At 45.5% G+C, this 8,194-nt stretch overlaps 1 non-coding gene across 1 annotated transcript; it reads right to left on the bottom strand.

Moving 5' to 3' along the window:
• Positions 1-1,147: 1,147 nt before the first annotated feature.
• LOC145397328 (5S ribosomal RNA) lies at positions 1,148-1,265 on the bottom strand. The gene has a single exon (XR_013896908.1). It is a non-coding gene; the product is annotated as a 5S ribosomal RNA (ribosomal RNA).
• Positions 1,266-8,194: the final 6,929 nt, after the last annotated feature.

The raw sequence follows: 8,194 nt of genomic DNA, 5'->3' as shown, positions 1-8,194 counted from the left end.
AACACAATCCGCATTACAGTATTTACCACTGCTTAGCTGCAGTTTTAACAAGTCTGCTGGGTGAGGTTTGACCGAGGTTGAGCAACAATAACAACAAGAACAACAACGCAGGTATAGTCGATGGCTATAATTATTATGAATCTGGTTTGCCAGTTGGACTGTGCTGGAGAGTTTCGAACGACTCTTATTTTTTTTCGATGTGTGTCAGAGTTGCCAGTTAGCTTACTGTTTGTGAGTGGAGGTATTTGGTAAAGTTCAGCATTAATTGTTGTGCTTTTTGTGTATAACATTTTATTTTAAACTGTTGTTTGTTAAATAATGTAATTTAATTCAAGTTTGTATGCTGAATAATTTTCAGTGTTATGTAATGTAAGAAAACTCTGGCATGTTTTGGATGTCTCTGAGTTGGTAACTGTTGAAACCGTTGCTCCCTGGAGAATGCACGAGAACTGTGGAGCAGTAGTAATCACTGTAGAAAATAAGAAGCTTAAATAAGGATGGGGAAGAGACTAGACCAGTTTCAGTCAGTTTTCAGGTCAGTTTGAGTGTCGTTCCATGTCAGTGCGTCAGCTCAGCTAGTGAATTTGTATTTTTTTTTTTTATAACAACAGAGGAAGGAAAAACAAATGAATAAAAAAAAATCCTCGGTACTTGTGAAAATAGTGAAACTGACAAACATTAAGTGTAACTGCAGTTAGTGAAGATTGTATAGCTTTGTTGCTTGTGAAAGCAGTGAAGTGAGACTGGCAAGCATTAAGTGTAATTATTTGGAAAATAAAGACAGTGAACTTAAGAAGGCAGTGTTTATCTACAACGCGTGAGCTGATCTTGTGTGCTTACACCGAAAGACTAACCATATGAGAAACAACTCACTGGGCAACGTTCTTCCTAAACTGTACTACTGCTGCTGGAGCCTGTGGCAGTGTGGGACGGACACGTAACATTATGTTATTATTAATATATTTAAGAAAAAGTCAGTACAAAATCTTGCATGTTTTGTGTGGTGGTGGTCTGGTAGAGAAGCTCATCATTCATTCATTCATTGCCAGACGCCATGTATCCCAGACGGGGTGGCCAATGGCTTAGAGTTAATTGTTTTACAGGGAGGGGCACTAATCCTCCACCAACCCCACTTGACACGTAGGGATGCCAACAGCATCTGGTGTTCCCAGCGGTCACCCATCCAAGTACTAACCAGACCCAACGTTGCTTAACTTCGCTGATCGGATGGGAAGCGGTGTACTCAACGTGGTATGGCCGTTGGCTGACGTGAATAAATGATTGAAAGTTCAACTCCATGCTGGTTCTAGGAATAATTATGTGATCCGAATATCGTTAAGAGAGATTTTAAATCTTCACAAAAGCTGCATATATATATATATATATATATATATATATATAGATATATATATATATATATATATATATATATATATATATAGCTAGATACCTTAATCGTGTAAGAGGTGGCCACAAACAAATCACATCCATATCATCCTGTGCTGCACTTCCTCCAACTCACACATACCCCTCTCTCATATTACTTTCTGCTCCAACTTTCATCCCATCATCAGTCTCCCCTTCCCCTTCTCCTCCCTCCACCTCACTCACGTACACTCCTATAGTCAATCAGTGCCTCATTCTCCATCCTCGTCATGTTGTGGGATATAGTATATATTGTACATGTGTAATAATGTGGGTTGTATATTCAACTAGTTGGCTACCCTGCCAAAAGGCAGCACTGCTGCTTCAAACTGGTGTCACATGTTTTAAGGACTCTCTGTGTTGTTGAGGAGCATTACCCCATTTCACTTTTGTGTTGTGCTCATGTACATATTGGGCAATTAACCCACATTGAAGTGACTCAGTGTTTCTGTGACCCTGCCAAGGTGAAGGTAGTTCCAGGTCCCTGAGAATTAGACAAACGGCACAGTGAGTTACCCAGAGTACAACATCTGTGTCCGACATTAACGGCCAGTTTTATTTCCCCCTTACTCATAATGATGTGGGATAACACTCTTCAGCGACTTTCTGTGTGTCTAGTGCAGTATTTAGTGCCACGTGTGTGTAGTACAGTATTGTAGTGTCAAGGGTAGTGCAGTGCAGTGTTTTTTTTATGTTGGTCAGGATCCAAGCGCGAGCAAGGTGTCTAAGAGAGCTGTGGTATGCCCCCTCTCTCCACTCTGGCTGGCCATACACTGAGGCTGCCAAAGTCTCCCACACAACACCACCTCCTCTCATATGCACACATATGCACATAAACATTTGAATGTACGAGTAGAAAAGATTTCTTATTTGTGGGTTTTCATCTATTTGATTTGCGTCAGTCCGAAATGTCATGGCATTGAGAGCAGTGTAGACCATGCACATAATCATGCCTAAGGGACAAAAGAAACCTACAGTGGCAACAGAGGTGGACCAGCCCCCTTCTGTGGTACCGCAGAAGGAAAAAGGCCCCTCCCCCCCATTTTCAAGCCACTTCCCCTTGACAGGCAAAAATGGATATTGCAGCTCCTTTGCGTTGGATGGAGGACCAGGAGGAGCAAAGGGCAGCACAGGAGCGAGCACGTCATGCAGAGGAAAAATAGCACCGTTGAGAGGAGGAAAGGCATCGTGCAACTGATGAAGTGACACGATTTTAAACCTTCATTTCATAGCTGTGCCACCCCACACACACCAGCATCTCTCCACCCTCACTGCCTACAACCAGCCATCCCACTTCGTCCAGTCACATCCCACACCCACATCTACCCGAAGCAATCATCAAACCACCTCCAGTACTCCCTCCAGATGAATCTTTTCAAATCTTCAAAGAATGGAGATGCAAGTGGGTGGACTATTCTATGGTGGTTGACTTCCTAAGTTTGCCACTCAGGAAACAACTGATCCAATTATGTATGCGCCTCTCTCTTTCGAGACCCAACATGTGCTGGAGTACAAACTATAGGTGCCCCCAGATGACACTTTCTGTTTATCAGGTGCTGGACAAGCTGGACCAGCACGTCAAGGGCCAGAAAAATGAGGCACTATGTCAGCATGAGCTTTTCGGATGCAGATGATGGCAGGTGAACCTTTTAATTACTTCTTTGTTAGGCTCAAGAATGCAGCCAAAACTCTTGAGATTTGCCGAGGCCAAAGTATGATCTGTCAGAAGACTCAGCTCAAGCAAGTGATTCTGATGGAAGCACAAGTTGGTGAGTTATTCCAGCACCTAATTTCACTCGCCCCTACCAGCTCGCTGGATGAGGTGATACAGGAGTGTTATAAGGCTACAAGAACCACCAGGTCAGCAAAAACATCTCCCCAGACCGCAGAGAGGGCCACCTCCCAGTGCAAGAAGGACAGAAAGAAGCCCCACAAAGTTTAGGTTGGCCTACCCATAACAAAGACACCCGACACCCCTTGCACCAGCTGTGGCTGGTTACGCAAGGTGCAACTGTGCCCAGTCGCAGAGTCATTATGACACAATTGTGGGTGACAGGGACATTGGTCCAGGACAGTGAGGTGGCCAGCCAACAGTGTTACCTGCAAAATATGTGGTCAAGATGGCCACTACAACAAATGCTGCCCAGCTTCCAAGCCCAAACCTCAATGATAGTGAGGTAGGAACCCCCTACATGCTAGCACAAGATACACTCAGTCTCCCCGTAGTGGTCCACACACCCATGGTCAACACCTGAGCCACGTCAGGAGAGTGAGTTCCACATTGCACACCAAAGCCGAGTGTCCTCAGCCAATCACCATCACCCATAGCAAGATGTCAGGACACTTACACATGCTTCCCGACACTGGCGATGATGCCACAGTCGTAGGCCTGGATCACTTGCTGTACCTAGGTCTATCCAGGGATGATCTTAAGCTGCTGCCCAAGGCTAAATGCTTCACAGCTGATGGGTCTGTGATGGCTCCAGACCTCAGCATATTCTAAACAAAAATTACATTTGCCATAAGGTCAATTACAACGTTGATCGACATTCATGAAGGAATACCAACTCTTTGCTGTCCTGCCATGATTGCAGGGAGTTGGCAATAATTTGCCATATCACCACCACCACCTCTCATCAGCAACACAAGCCCCTCAGAGGTTAAGGAATACTTCATGAGGGAGTTAAGTGATATGCTTGTGACCAAGGAGGACTTCAAGAATAATCCACTTAGGATAATGTTGGTCCACCCATGATGATCCACCTAAGGGGAGATGCAAAGCCTTTTGCCATACATACCCTTTGCCTGATCACCCTTGCCTTCCAATAGTCAGTGAAACAATGGCTGGAGTCTATGATAGCCCAAGGCATTATTACTCTTGCAGGTGACGACCCGTCTCCATGGTGCCACCAAAGAGTAGCTACTGTCAAGCCTAATGATGGTGTGAGAATCACCACTGACCTGTGCAAGCTGAGTAGTCAAATGTCACGTCCAGCGAATCCCTTGCCCACCCCCTTGCTGCCATTTGCAGTGTGGACCTGAAGGCATGCTTCTATACGATGACTGATGCCCTCTGCGGCTACTGGCAAATCGAGCTTGCTGAGGAGGACCCGCCAATGACTAGACTCATCACACTTTAAGGTGGTTTCAGTTATTGCAGCTGCCCTATAGGTTTTGCTGTAACAGAACATGCCTTCTGTCTCCGAGATGTAGCATTACAAGGTGTGACAAAGTGTGTGAAGGTCTTGATGATGTTCTCCTGTATGATGAGGACAACCTCACACACTTACAGTACATCACATCCATAATGTGCTATCCAGATGTTGTTCTAGATATATCCTGTCCATGGATGTCATAGTAGCTGATCTAGAAAAGATCAAGGCCATTGCAGACTTTGCCACTCCTGTCATCCTGACCTGAGGTCTTTTATAGGCCTTGTGAACCACTTGACAGAGTTCTCCCTGGACATATCAGCAGCCGCACAGCCCTTGCTCCCCCTAATGAGCCCCGAGCAGATATTCCTGTGGACCCAGAATCATGTTGAGGCATTCAAGAAAGTGAAGGAGGCCCTCTCAAGTCCACCTTTTTAAGCAACGTTTGACGCAGCCTTACCTACCATCTTGCAGACAGACACATCCCGCCTGCATGGCATCGGTTATGCCTTGTTTCAGGACAATGGTGGAGGACACCAGTGTGGCTCCAGAGTCCTAATGGATGCAGAGACAAGTTATGCCACAACTGAATTGGAACTATTAACTGTGAGTTGGGCAACATCAAAGTGCAAGTTTTACTTAAAAGGACTGCGGTATTTTGAATTTATCACTGACCACTGCCCACTCATACCAATCCCCAACCATTATTCACTGGATATTATAGAGAATCCCTGCCTCCAGCCTCTGAAAAAGAAGCTTTCACCATACCAGTTTACAGCAAAATGGTGAGCAGGCAAACAGCTCTGCATGCCAAATGCCTTCTCCCATTATCCTGTCAGTCATCCCAGCCCTGACGATGGCATGCTGAACACAGAGACAAGTATCTCCATCAGGACAGTCGTCACACTTTAGGCAGTGTGCTTCTTAGACAGTTCTCAATGCCAGGAGCCTTCTTCTGATGACAAAGTTATGGAGACCTTCCAGAAAGCAGTCCAATGTGACCCTTCCTACACAAGGCTCCTAGACTGCGTAAAGAACGGCTTCCCTTATCACCACTACGATCTCCACACAATACTGCTCCCATACTGGAAGATAAGATAGGATCTCTACACTGATGGAGACCTTGTGCTTCACTGGGCATGTGTTGTTCCTCCAGCCCTATGCCATGCCATCTTGGCCTGCTCCCACGACAGCCATCGTGGGGCATAGGCCAACAAGAAACATGCAAGGCAGACGTGTCCACTGGCCCAGCATCAGTGCAGGCATCACCAACACTGTCTACGCATGTGAGCCATGCCAGGTACTCCAGCCCAGCTAGCAGCAGGAACCACTGCTTTCTGATGGCACCCCAACAAGACCCTTTGAGTCTGTGTCAGCCAACTTCTTCAGTGTTACAGGGAAGTTCCTTCATAGTCATGGCTGACTGCCTTTCAGGCTGGCCTGTTGTCATCATTCCCTGTGGCCGTGACACGACGTCTGCCGCCACCATACGCCAGTTCTGGCACATCTTTCGTGACATAGATGTCTCCATGCGACTTAGGATTAATGGAGGGCCCCAGTTCATGAGCCGGAATCTTCCAACATTTTTAGACCATTGGAGAGTCAGTCACATGATCTCCTCACCACACTACCCACAGTCCAATGGCCACGTCGAGGCTGCCGTCAAGTCAGTGAAGATCTCAATCTCAAGGTGACCCCATTTGGCAATATCAAGTGTGAAGACATCGATCGGGGTCTAGAGCTTCACAACACCCTGAACCACACTGGACACTCCTCAGCACAACTTTTTTATGCATACCCCGTCTGCTCCTTTGTGCCAGCCCACTCAGAGTCCTTCTAGAAGAAGTGGCAAGTGAAGACGAAGTAATGTCACTGCCTAGCAGCCAAACGGGCTTGTGATATCATGACCCAATACAATCAACATGCCCATCCCATCTCCAGGATGCAGATCAATGAGCAGGTTCGCATCCACAATCCAACTTCACACCTCTGAGACAAGGTGGGCACCTTTATGGGCATTGGCAAGTCAAGGGAGTACTAGGTCAGGCTCCCCAGTGGCCGTGTTTGGTGGAGAAACCGCTGCTTCCTTCACCCAGTGCAGTTCCCCACGGATGACCTCTGTATTGATGATGTCTCCACCCCTCGCCATTCAGAGCAGATCCACCAGCAGCAGCAGCCCACTCAAGACTTCGCTAGGAGCGTATATAGGGGAGGGAGGTGTGGGGTATTATGTACATTGTACGTGTGTAATAATGTGGATTGTATATTTAACTAGTTGGCTACCCTGCTGAAAGGCAACACTGGCGCTTCAAGCTGGCGTTAGTTGGGACCAACCACTCGTGCTGTAAGGACTCTCTGTGTTGTTGAAGAACATTACCCCATTTCACTTTGTGTTGTGCACATGTACTCACATTGGGCACTAATAGAACCTACAGTGAAGTGAATTTGTTTTTGTGACCCTGCCAAGGTGAAGGTATTCCAGGTCCCTGAGATTAAGACACGCATATGACCAAACCATCTCGTAGAATTTCCATAACACTTTCATTCTCATCCACATCAACACCACAACACTTCTTTATCTCCTTATTAAACCATCTGTCTCTCTATGTAACTCCATATATTCATGTTAACTAATACATTTCAATCTCTCTCTCTCTCTCTCTCTCTCTCTCTCTCTCTCTCTCTCTCTCTCTCTCTCTCAAAGGATATACAGGTCAAGGTCCTTAGTAAGAGAGGGAGGGGTTTGGAAACTGCCTGTTCTGTTGTTTGTTGATGATGCTGCAATGATAAGTGGAGTTGCAAGGCTTGCTGAATGAGTTCGGTAGAGTATATAGCAAACGAAACTAAACGTACTATAATCACTCCCACTAATAACTTCAACTCTGAGCGAGATGATATGTATCATTATGATAGTAATCGCTGTTTAAGTAAAAACAAAAAGTTCTGTGATGTGTGTAAGGAGTGCCGGTCCTTAGAGAATGTATCATCAAGTTTATGTCCAAATTTTGATTATCTTATGACAAACAACTTTATTCTTTTCAGATGCTCAGCTCCATACTTACCTACCTCATCATCATCATCCAGTTCCGAGTACCGAGCCTCTCCACCTTAACCACACCTGGCACCACACTTGCCACCTCGTCTGCTACCACTCCTACCAGCATCAGCCCAAATCCACCCACGTAACTGAAATCCAGAAGACTGATTTTACATTATTTTTTGTTGCAAGATCCGTAGGTTATTAGTCTTTTAATGCTGTCCAGCTCCACGTAGTCCGCTACAGATATATGTTATGATTTAGTAGCGCATAGTGTGAATGGGTATCCTGTGTATGCTGCTATTCTGATTTGATATGAGTTTTAAGATGTATCTAGGCTTCTATAGTGTCGAAGAATTTGTGGTATTAATGCACTGGGATTATTTTTATGTAACTTATGTTTAGTGTAAGTTCAGTCCGTATGGTGAAGTACTGTACTGTGTTGGTATAGAAAAAACAAGATTGGTGGAGGATATGTTAGAATGTAGTGTCGGGATGGTTTCGTTTATTGAGATTCACACTTTGCGGGACAGATTGTTATTTAACGCAGGACAGGAACTTCACCTCTCACATCAAGAGA

Source organism: Coenobita brevimanus, chromosome 40 (genome assembly GCF_032717465.1).
Source record: "Coenobita brevimanus isolate Jiangsu-jjx chromosome 40, ASM3271746v2, whole genome shotgun sequence".
Taxonomy (NCBI): domain Eukaryota; kingdom Metazoa; phylum Arthropoda; class Malacostraca; order Decapoda; family Coenobitidae; genus Coenobita; species Coenobita brevimanus.
Note: the sequence above shows the minus strand (reverse complement) of the source record. Positions and strands in the feature narration are given on the sequence as shown.